The following is a 12042-nucleotide window of genomic DNA, read 5'->3' on the forward strand; positions in this document are numbered from 1 at the left end:
AAAAATAAATAAACAAGCAAAAGAAAAATATTTACAATAACCAATAATAAGGCACACGTTAGCAGTTTCCCGGCAACGGCGCCATTTTGACGTTAGGATTTTTACCAGTTAAGAGATTCATAGAAACAGTTGCATTGTAGATATAGTCTCTAAACCGACAAAAATCCCTTTGTACAAACGTTTTGGGTGTCACAAGTAACAAACCCCTTTAAAAATTGTTAACCGAGTATTCAAACCTCGGGTCGTCTTCTCAAGGAACTGCGAGGAAGTATGTTCTTATTATTGGCTATAAAGGTTGTAATCGGGGTTTAGAAGATGAGAAGCAAGTAATTTAAATGACAAGTAAAGTAAATGGCAATTAAAATAAATAAATACTGTAAAGCAGACTTTTGGCAAGGTAAGAGAAGTTGGAGGTCCAACGTAGTTATCTCTCTCAACTATAATGAAAGTTGAATCTAAACTCCACTTGGTCAACCTTTACTAGGGCAAAGGAAAGTCAATGGACTAATTAATCTGGCCTTTGAATCCTATTTATTTCCTAAGAAAAGGTTGGGATTACTTAAGTTCAGCTCAATTAGTAAGATAATGATTATCAATTATGTTGAGTTTAATAACTGTTGAGTTACTGAATTCTTAACCAGAACCAAAAGGGGAAAAAAGTAAAATTGCTGAAATAATAAAAATGTCCTTAGATGGGAAGCAATGATAACTTAAATCAAAGAGAACAATCATAAACTGAAAATACCTCAAATATCATTAATTCAAATAACTGTCTGCAACATGGAATAATTCGTAAATCAAATTATAATAATCAATTCAAATGTTGGAATAAATAAATAAAAGTAAAACTAAAATAAAAGAACATTAAACCTGGGATCCAGAGTTACTCTTAAAACAAGAAGAAATCCTAAATCCTAAAAGAGAGAGAGAGAAGATCTCCCTCTCAACTAAATCTAAATCATTGAAAAGTAAAATATGCGAGCTCTCTTTGAATGGGTGCATTCCCACACTTTATAACCTCTGGTCTATGCTGTCTGTACTTGGATATGGGCCAAAAAGGGCTTCAGAATTCGCTGGGGGCGTATTCTGTAAATTCTGATACGTGGCCTCTGTCACGCGTCCGCGTGGGTCACGCGGTCGCGTCATTTGGAGCTTTTCCTTGTCACGCGGTCGCGTCAGTCATGCGACCACGTCATGTGCGTTCTGCTTAAGGCGTGCGGTCGCGTCAGTCATGCGGCCGCGTCGCTGCTGATTCGTGCTTGGCACGCGATCGTGTCATCCATGCGATCGCGTGGATACCAATTTCCTTAAAACTCCATTTTGCTTTCTCCTTCTATTTTTGTATGTTTCCTTTTCCGTCCTTTAGGTCATTCTGCCTTAGAAAATCTGAAACTACTCAACACACTAATCACGGCATCGAATGTAAATAAAGCTAATTAAATTAATTGATTTTAAAGCTTAGGAAACATGTTTTTGATCCATGCGACGCGATCGCGTCGCTCACGCGGTCGCGTGGGATTGGTATTGGGTAAGTGACGCGATCGCATGGGGCATGCGATCGCGTGGGCTAATTTGTGCGAAATGCACAAGAGCCGCACGATTCCAGCCCAACTTTCTGTACGTTGGATCCTTACGCCGATATATATATCACGCGGCCGCGTGGGTGACGCGGTCGCATGGGAGGTGTTTTTCGCGATAGGATGCGATCGCATGGGGCATATAAAAAAAGGAAAAAAAAGGAAAAAAAGATAGCGTTATTAGGTATTCTCCTCGGGATAGCGTCATTTAAAAACGATGGTCAGCACAACATATAAAAAAAAGGAAAAAAAACCAGAAAAAAGGGGGAGAGCCTACCGAAGATGAGGCCATTACGGGTCGCCTTTAGGTGTCCTCCTCAGGAAAGCGTCATTTAAAGAACGAGGGTCAGCACAACGTATAAAAAAAACCGAAAAAAAAAAGCCGGAGGAGCCTGCCAAAGATGAGGCCATTACGGCTCGCCTATAGGTGTCCTCCTGGGGATAGAGTCATTTAAATAACGAGGGTCAGCACAACGTATAAAAAAAAACAAAAAACAAAAAAAAAAAAAAGAAAACAAAAAAACAAAAAAAATCGGGAAAAAAAACCGGAGGAGCCTGCCGAAGATAAGGCCATTACGGCTTGCCTTTAGGTGTCCTCCTCGGGATAGCATCATTTAAAGAATGAGGGTCAGCACAACGTAAATGACTAAAAAAAACAGAAAAAAAAAACAGAGGAGCCTGCCGAAGATAAGGCCATTACGGCTCGCCTTTAGGTGTCCTCCTCGGGGTAGCGTCGTTTAAAGAACGAGGGTCAGCACAACGTAAAAAAAAAACAAAAAAAAAATCGGGAAAAAAAAACGGAGGAACCTGCTGAAGATGAGGCCATTACGGCTTGCCTTTAGGTGTCCTCCTCGGGATAGCGTCATTTAAAGAACGTGAGTGAGCACAACGTAAAAAAAAAAAAGGAAAAAAACCAGAAAAAAATGGAGGAGCCTGCCGAAGATGAGGCCATTACGGCTCGCCTTTAGGTGTCCTCCACATGATAGCATCATTTAAAGAACGAGGGTCAGCACAACTTAAAAAAAAAGGAAAAAAAAACAGAAAAATACCGGAGGAGCCTGCCGAAGATGTGGCCATTACGGTTCGCCTTTATGTGTCCTCCTCAGGGCAGCGTCATTTAAAGAACGAGGGTCAGCACAACAAAAAAAAACTTGAAAAAACACCAGAGTAGCCTGCCGAAGATGAGGCTATTACGGCTTTCCTTTAGGTGTCCTCCTCGGGTTAGCGTCATTTAAAGAACGAGGGTCAGCACAACGTAAAAAAAAAAACGGAGGAGCCTGCCGAAGATGAGGTCATTATGGCTCGCCTTTAGGTGTCCTCCTCCAGATAGCATCATTTAAAGAACGAGGGTCAGCACAACGTAAAAAAAAATAAAAAAAAGGCCGGAAAAAAAAACAGGAGGAACCTGCCGCATGAGGCCATTACGGCTCACCTTTAGGTGTCCTCCTCGCGATAGCGTCATTTAAAAATGAGTGTCAGCACAACGTATAAAAAAAAAAGAAAAAAAAAACCAGAAAAATAAAAAAAACAGGGGAGCCTGCCGAAGATGAGGCCATTACGGCTCACCTTTAGGTGTCCTCCTTAGGATAGCGTCATTTAAAGAACGAGGGTCAGCACAACGTATAAAAAACAATTGAAAAAAAAAAGGTGGAGCCTACCGAAGATGAGTCCATTATGGCTCGCCTTTAGGTGTCCTTCTCGGGATAGCATCTTTTAAATAACGAGGGTAAGTACAACGTAGAAAAAAAACAAAAAATAAAAAACAAAACAAAAAATACTAGGAAAAAAACCGGAAAAAAAAACCGGAGGACCCTGCCGAAGATGAGGCCATTACAGCTCATGTTTAGGTGAACTCCTCGGGATAGCGTCATTTAAGGAACGAGGGTCAGCACATCGTAAAAAAAAAATAAAAAAAGACCCAAAAAAAAAACAAGAGGAACCTGCTGAAGATGAGGCTATTACGGATCACCTTTAGGTGTTCTCCTCGGGATTGCGTCATTTAAAAACGATGGTCAGCACAACGTATAAAAAAAAGGAAAAAAAAAACCAGAAAAAAAGGGTGGGAGCCTGCCGAAGATGAGGCCATTACGGCTCGCCTTTAGGTGTCCTCCTCAGGATAGCGTCATTTAAAGAACGAGGGTCAGCACAATGTAACAAAAAACAAAAAAAAATCTAAAAAAAACAAAAAAACAAAAAAACAAAAAAACCGGAGGAGCCTGCCAAAGATGAGGCCATTACGGCTCGCATTTAGGTGTCCTCCTCAGGATAGCGTCATTTAAAGAACGAGGGTCAGCACAACGTAAAAAAAAAACTGGAGTAGCCTGCTAAACATGAGGCTATTACGGCTTGCCTTTAGGTGTCCTCCTCGGGATAGCGTCATTTAAAGAACGATGGTCAGCACAACGTAAAAAAAAAACGGAGGAGCCTGCCGAAGATGAGGCTATTATGGCTCGCCTTTAGGTGTCCTCCTCATCATAGCATCATTTAAAGAACGAGGGTCAGCACAACGTAAAAAAAAAAGGGAAAAAAACAGAAAAAAAAACGGAGGAGCCTGCCGAAGATGTGGCCATTACGGCTCGCCTTTAGGTGTCCTCCTCAGGATAGCATCATTTAAAGAACGAGGGTCACCACAACGAAAAAAAAACAGAAAAAAAAAACCGGAGTAGCCTGCTGAAGATGAGGCTATTACGACTTTCCTTTAGGTGTCCTCCTCGGGATAGCGTCAATTAAAGAACGAGGGTCAGCACAACGTAAAAAAAAAGGGAAAAAAAATAGAAAAACACCGGAGGAGCCTGTCGAAGATGAGGCTATTACGGCTCGCCTTTAGGTGTCCTCCTCATGATAGCGTCGATGAGGCCATTACGGCTCGCCTTTAGGTATCCTCCTCGGGATAGCGTCCTTTAAAGAACGAGGGTCACGAGGGTCAGCACAATGTAAAAAAAAAGGGAAAAAATAGAAAAAAACCGGAGGAGCCTGTCGAAGAAGAGGCCATTACGGCTCGCCTTTAGGTATCCTCCTCGGGATAGCTGATGGGATATTTTCGCGAAGAAGAAACGAATTTCTCCGGAAACACCCAAAACTAACCGGCAAGTGCACCGGGTCGCATCAAGTAATAAAACTCACGGGAGTGAGGTCGATCCCATAGGAATTGATGGATCAAGCAACTTTAGTGGATGATTAGTTTAGTCAAGCTAACAAAAAACCGGAGGAGCCTGTCGAAGAAGAGGCCATTACGGCTCGCCTTTAGGTATCCTCCTCGGGATAGCTGATGGGATATTTTCGCGAAGAAGAAACGAATTTCTCCGGAAACACCCAAAACTAACCGGCAAGTGCACCGGGTCGCATCAAGTAATAAAACTCACGGGAGTGAGGTCGATCCCATAGGAATTGATGGATCAAGCAACTTTAGTGGATGATTAGTTTAGTCAAGCTAACAAAAAACCGGAGGAGCCTGTCGAAGAAGAGGCCATTACGGCTCGCCTTTAGGTATCCTCCTCGGGATAGCTGATGGGATATTTTCGCGAAGAAGAAACGAATTTCTCCGGAAACACCCAAAACTAACCGGCAAGTGCACCGGGTCGCATCAAGTAATAAAACTCACGGGAGTGAGGTCGATCCCATAGGAATTGATGGATCAAGCAACTTTAGTGGATGATTAGTTTAGTCAAGCTAACAAAAAACCGGAGGAGCCTGTCGAAGAAGAGGCCATTACGGCTCGCCTTTAGGTATCCTCCTCGGGATAGCTGATGGGATATTTTCGCGAAGAAGAAACGAATTTCTCCGGAAACACCCAAAACTAACCGGCAAGTGCACCGGGTCGCATCAAGTAATAAAACTCACGGGAGTGAGGTCGATCCCATAGGAATTGATGGATCAAGCAACTTTAGTGGATGATTAGTTTAGTCAAGCTAACAAAAAACCGGAGGAGCCTGTCGAAGAAGAGGCCATTACGGCTCGCCTTTAGGTATCCTCCTCGGGATAGCTGATGGGATATTTTCGCGAAGAAGAAACGAATTTCTCCGGAAACACCCAAAACTAACCGGCAAGTGCACCGGGTCGCATCAAGTAATAAAACTCACGGGAGTGAGGTCGATCCCATAGGAATTGATGGATCAAGCAACTTTAGTGGATGATTAGTTTAGTCAAGCTAACAAAAAACCGGAGGAGCCTGTCGAAGAAGAGGCCATTACGGCTCGCCTTTAGGTATCCTCCTCGGGATAGCTGATGGGATATTTTCGCGAAGAAGAAACGAATTTCTCCGGAAACACCCAAAACTAACCGGCAAGTGCACCGGGTCGCATCAAGTAATAAAACTCACGGGAGTGAGGTCGATCCCATAGGAATTGATGGATCAAGCAACTTTAGTGGATGATTAGTTTAGTCAAGCTAACATTTGAGTAATAATTGATGCAGCAGAAAGTAAATTTGCAGGAATTATAAAGTGCAGAAAGTAAATTGCATTGAAACTTAAAGAGCAAGAAATGCAAATTGCAAGAATCTTAAATTGCAAGAAATGTAAATTGCATTAAATGTAAAGGGGAGTGGGTGCTGGAAATTAAGCTCATTTTTCTTTTCTTTTCTTGACTCTCTAATCATTGATGCTCAGAGCCTTGAGCTTTGAGGGAGTGCTTTTGCACTTTGAGCCTAACCTTGACTTCTAAGTGTTTTGTTTTCAAGCATTTGGCTTGATATATAAACACCACAAGTACTTAACAAATAAATTGCCATTGGTACTCATAGCCTTCAGCTTTCTCATTCTTTCCCTTTTACTTTTCTTGCTTTAATTGTATTTGCTTCTTCAAGGTTTTCATGATTTTCAAAAGATTTCACAAAATGTACTAGATGAAAACTTTAATTAAATAAAATCTAATGCAATTGAGCAACAATTAATCATACTAGCTTTCCAATACTTGTATGCACATGCTAAACTTTTCTTTAGTTCCTTGTTTGTTTATGATCATGATGCTTTACTGCTTTTGAATTCACAAAACTCAAGTTGGTAATCACAATGGCACAGCACCATGTTGCAATTTAGAAATCAACCTATGCCTTTTCATACACACATGCATACAGAGAAGGTAAAGACAATCATGCAGTTTATAGTGCTTGAAATAAATGAGAGGAAAAGGAACTTTACAACCTTGTAGTTCATCTTCTCTATTGTTGTCATTTTCCTCTCATTCTCTTCCTTCCCATACCAAACTCAAAATGGTTGCTCATCCTCAAGCAACTATTAGAACCGTGGCTATGGGGCTAAGACGGATCATGAATGTCTTACACAAGGAATGTTAGTAGTACATATGTTTCAAGCAAGCAAAATTAAAGATAATAATCAAGTGATACTCCCATCTACCATGAGGATAATAATTTGAATTATTTTGTAGTGGTGGTTGGTATCCCATATGATTCTCCTGCTCATCTTGTGTCTCTGAAGCAAATCTCCATGGATTGGAGTGCTTAGAATTCGTATTTTCTTGGTGATATTTCCAGCCACCATTAGAGATTGGTGATGGTGGGTGATATCCCATAGAATTTGTTTGATCATAAGATGAGTTGAACTCCATTTGAGTTTTGTAAAACACACAACCAAGGAAAATTGAAATTACTCATATCAGAGATGAGAATTTCTTAGTGAGGAAAAAACTCAAACACCTTGGTTTCACTTTGAAACAGAAAACAAAAATAAAGAAAATGCTTGATCTAGACTTCTCACCCACTTAATCATTGTTGATCTAATCAATCCCCGGCAACGGCTCCAAAAACTTGATGGGATATTTTCGTGAAGAAGAAACGAATTTCTCCGAAAACACCCAAAACTAACCGGCAAGTGCACCGGGTCGCATCAAGTAATAAAACTCACGGGAGTGAGGTCGATCCCACAGGGATTGATGGATCAAGCAACTTTAGTGGATGATTAGTTTAGTCAAGCTAACATTTGAGTAATAATTGATGCAGCAGAAAGTAAATTTGCAGGAATTATAAAGTGCAGAAAGTAAATTGCATTGAAACTTAAAGAGCAAGAAATGCAAATTGTAAGAATCTTAAATTGCAAGAAATGTAAATTGCATTAAATGTAAAGGGGAGTGGGTGCTGGAAATTAAAGAGAGCGAGGAGCCAGCCGAAGATGAGGCCATAACGGCTCGCCTTTAGGTTTCCTCCTCGGGATAGCGTCATTTAAAGAACGAGGGTCTACACAACGTAAAAAAAATCGGGAAAAAACCCGGAGAAAAAAACCGGTGGACCCTGCCGAAGATGAGGCCATTAAGGCCCGCCTTTAGGTGTCCTCCTCGGGATAACATCATTTAAAGAACGAGGGTTAGCACAACGTAAAAAAAAACTGGAAAAAAAAACCAGAGGAGGCTGCCGAAGATGAGGCCATTACGGCTCGCCTTTAGGTGTCCTCCTCGGGATAGCATCATTTAAAGAACGAGGGTCAGCAAAACATAAAAAAAAACCAGGAAAAAAACCAGAAAAAAAACCAGAGGAGCCTGCCGAAGATGAGGCCATTACGGCTCGCCTTTAGGTGTCCTCCTCGGGATAACGTCATTTTAAGAACAAGGGTCAGCACAACGTAATAAAAAAACTGGAGAAAAAAACCGGAGTAGCCTGCCGAAGATGAGGCCATTACGGCTCGCCTTTAGGTGTCCTCCTCGGGATAGCGTCATTTAAAGAACGAGGGTCAGCACAACGTAAAACAAAAAAAATCAAAAAAACCATAGAAAAAAACCGGAGGAGCCTGCCGAAGATGAAACCATTACGGCTCGCCCTTAGGTGTCCTCCTCGGGATAGCGTCATTTAAAGAACGAGGGTCAGCACAACGTAATAAAAAAATCGGGAAAAAAAACCGGAGGAGCTTGCCGAAGATGAGGCCATTACGGCTCGCCCTTAGGTGTCCTCCTCGGGATAACGTCATTTAAAGAATGAGGGTCAGCACAACGAAATAAAAAAACTGGGAAAAAAAGCCGGAGGAGCCTGCCGAAGATGAGGCCATTACGGCTCGCCCTTAGGTGTCCTCCTCGGGATAGCGTCGTTTAAAGAACGAGGGTTAGCACAACGTAAAAAAAAAATAAAAAAAATCGGAGAAAAAATCGGAGGAGCCTGCCGAAGATGAGGCTATTACGGCACACCTTTAGGTGTCCTCCTCGGGATAGCGTCATTTAAAGAACGAGGGTGAGCACAACGTAAAAAAAATCGGGAAAAAAAACCGGTGGAGCCTGCCGAAGATGAGGCCATTACGGCTCGCCCTTAGGTGTCCTCCTCGGGATAGCGTCATTTAAAGAACGAGGGTCAGCACAACGTAAAAAAATCGGGAAAAAAAACCGGTGGAGCCTGCCGAAGATGAGGCCATGACGGCTCGCCTTTAGGTCTCCGCCTCGGGATAGCGTCATTTGAAGAACGAGGGTAAGCAGAACGTAAAAAAAAAGACTGGGAAAAAAACCGGAGGAGCCTGCCGAAGATGAGGCCATTAAGGCTCGCCTTTAGGTGTCCTCCTCGGGATAACATCATTTAAAGAACGAGGGTCAGCACAACGTAAAAAAAAAACTGGAAAAAAAACCAGAGGAGGCTGCCGAAGATGAGGCCATTACGGCTCGCCTTTAGGTGTCCTCCTCGGGATAGCATCATTTAAAGAACGAGGGTCAGCAAAACATAAAAAAAAAACGGGGAAAAAAACCGGAAAAAAAACCAGAGGAGCCTGCCGAAGATGAGGCCATTACGGCTCGCCTTTAGGTGTCCTCCTCGGGATAACGTCATTTTAAGAACGAGGGTCAGCACAACGTAATAAAAAAACTGGAGAAAAAAACCGGAGGAGCCTGCCGAAGATGAGGCCATTACGGCTCGCCTTTAGGTGTACTCCTCGGGATAGCGTCATTTAAAGAACGAGGGTCAGCACAACGTAAAAAAAACCGGGAAAAGAAACCGGTGGAGCCAGCCGAAGATGAGGCCATTACGGCTCACCTTTAGGTGTCTTCTGCCGAAGATGGTCATTTAAAGAACGAGGGTCAGCACAACGTAAAAAAAAAAATAAAAAAAACCGTAGAAAAAAACCGGAGGAGCCTGCCGAAGATGAGGCCATTACGGCTCGCCCTTAGGTGTCCTCCTCGGGATAGCGTCGTTTAAAGAACGAGGGTTAGCACAACGTAATAAAAAAAATCGGAGAAAAAACCGGAGGAGCCTGCCGAAGATGAGGCCATTACGGCACGCCTTTAGGCGTCCTCCTCGGTATAGCGTCATTTAAAGAACGAGGGTCAGCACAACGTAAAAAAAATCGGGAAAAAAAACCGGTGGCGCCTGCCGAAGATGAGGCCATTACGGCTTGCCTTTTGGTGTCCTCCTCGGGATTGCGTCATTTAAAGAACGACGGTCAGCACAACGTAAAAAAAAAAGGAAAAAAACGGAGGAGCCAGCCGAAGATGAGGCCATTACGGCTCCCCTTTAGGTGTCCTCCCCGGGATAGCGTCATTTAAAGAACGAGGGTCAACACAACGTAAAAAAAATCGGGAAAAAACCCGGAGAAAAAAACCGGTGGAGCCTGCCGAAGATGAGGCTATTACGGCTCGCCTTTAGGGGTCCTCCTCGGGATAGCGTCATTTAAAGAACGAGGGTCAACACAACGTAAAAAAAATCGGGAAAAAACCCGGAGAAAAAAACCGGTGGAGCCTGCCGAAGATGAGGCTATTACGGCTCGCCTTTAGGTGTCCTCCTCGGGATAGCGTCATTTAAAGAACGAGGGTCAGCACAACATAATAAAAAAAACTGGGAAAAAGAACCGGAGGAGCCTGCCGAAGATGAGGCCATTACGGCTCGCCTTTAGGTGTCCGCCTCGGGATAGCGTCATTTGAAGAACGAGGGTAAGTAGAACGTAAAAAAAAAAAGACTGGGAAAAAAACGGAGGAGCCTGCCGAAGATGAGGCCATTAAGGCTCGCCTTTAGGTGTCCTCCTCAGGATAACATCATTTAAAGAACGAGGGTCAGCACAACGTAAAAAAAAACTGGAAAAAAAAACCAGAGGAGGCTGCTGAGGATGAGGCCATTACGGCTCGCCTTTAGGTGTCCTCCTCGGGATAGCATCATTTAAAGAACGAGGGTCAGCAAAACGGAAAAAAAATGGAAAAAAACCGGAAAAAAAACCAGAGGAGCCTGCCGAAGATGAGGCCATTACGACTCGCCTTTAGGTGTCCTCCTCGGGATAACGTCATTTTAAGAACGAGGGTCAGCACAACGTAATAAAAAAACTGGAAAAAAAAACCGGAGGAGCCTGCCGAAGATGAGGCCATTACGGCTCGCCTTTAGGTGTCCTCCTCGGGATAGCGTCATTTAAAGAACGAGGGTCAGCACAACGTAATAAAAAAAACTGGGAAAAGAAAAAACGGAGGAGCCTGTCGAAGATGAGGCCATTATGGCTCGCCTTTAGGTGTCCTGCTCGGGATAGCGTCGTTTAAAGAACTAGGGTTAGCACAACGTAAAAAAAAATCAGAGAAAAAAACTGGAGGTGCCTGCCGAAGATGAGACCATTACGGCTCGCCTTTAGGAGTCCTCCTCGGGATAACGTCATTTTAAGAACGAGGGTCAGCACAACGTAATAAAAAAACTGGAGAAAAAAACCGGAGGAGCCTGCCGAAGATGAGGCCATTACGGCTCGTCTTTAGGTGTCCTCCTCGGGATAGCGTCATTTAAAGAACAAGGGTGAGCACAACTAAAAATAAAAAATAATAAAACCGGAAAAATAAAAAAAAAATAGAGGAGCCTTTAGGTGTCCTCCTCATGAAAGCGTCATTTAAAGAACGAGGGTCAGCACAACGTAAAAAAAAAAAACTGGAGCAGCCTACCAAAGATGAGGCTATTACGGCTTGCCTTTAGGTGTCCTCCTCGGGATAGCGTCATTTAAAGAACGAGGGTCAGCACAACATAAAAAAAAATGGAGGAGCGTGCCGAAGATGAGGCCATTACGGCTCGCCTTTAGGTGTCCCCCTCGGGATAGCATCATTTAAAGAACGAGGGTCGGCACAACGTAAATAAATAAAAAAAACAGAAAAAAAACGGAGGAGCCTGCCGAAGATGAGGCCATTACGGCTCGCCTTTAGGTGTCCTGCTCGGGATAGCGTCGTTTAAAGAACTAGGGTTAGCACAACGTAAAAAAAAAAATCAGAGAAAAAAACCGGAGGTGCCTGCCGAAGATGAGGCCATTACGGCACGCCTTTAGGTGTCCTCCTCGGGATAGCGTCATTTAAAGAACGAGGGTCAGCACAACGTAAAAAAATGGAAAAAAAATCGGTGGAGACGGCCGAAGATGAGGCCATTACGGGTGGCCTTTCGGTGTCTTCCCTGGGATAGCGTCATTTAAAGAACGAGGGTCAGTACAACGTAAAAAAAAAGGAAAAAAAAACCGGAGGAGCCAGCCGAAGAGGAGGCCATTATGGCTCGCCTTTAGGTTTCCTCCTCAGGATAGCGTGATTTAAAGAACGAG

At 43.2% G+C, this 12042-nt stretch overlaps 1 long non-coding RNA gene across 1 annotated transcript; it reads left to right on the forward strand.

Annotated features, from left to right (window-relative positions):
- Window positions 2816–3326, forward strand: LOC110268312. Its single transcript, XR_002356499.1, has 2 exons — window positions 2816–2868; window positions 3246–3326. It is a non-coding gene; the product is annotated as an uncharacterized LOC110268312 (long non-coding RNA).

The sequence above is a fragment of the Arachis ipaensis genome, chromosome B10, assembly GCF_000816755.2.
Source record: "Arachis ipaensis cultivar K30076 chromosome B10, Araip1.1, whole genome shotgun sequence".
NCBI classification, from domain to species: Eukaryota; Viridiplantae; Streptophyta; class Magnoliopsida; order Fabales; family Fabaceae; genus Arachis; species Arachis ipaensis.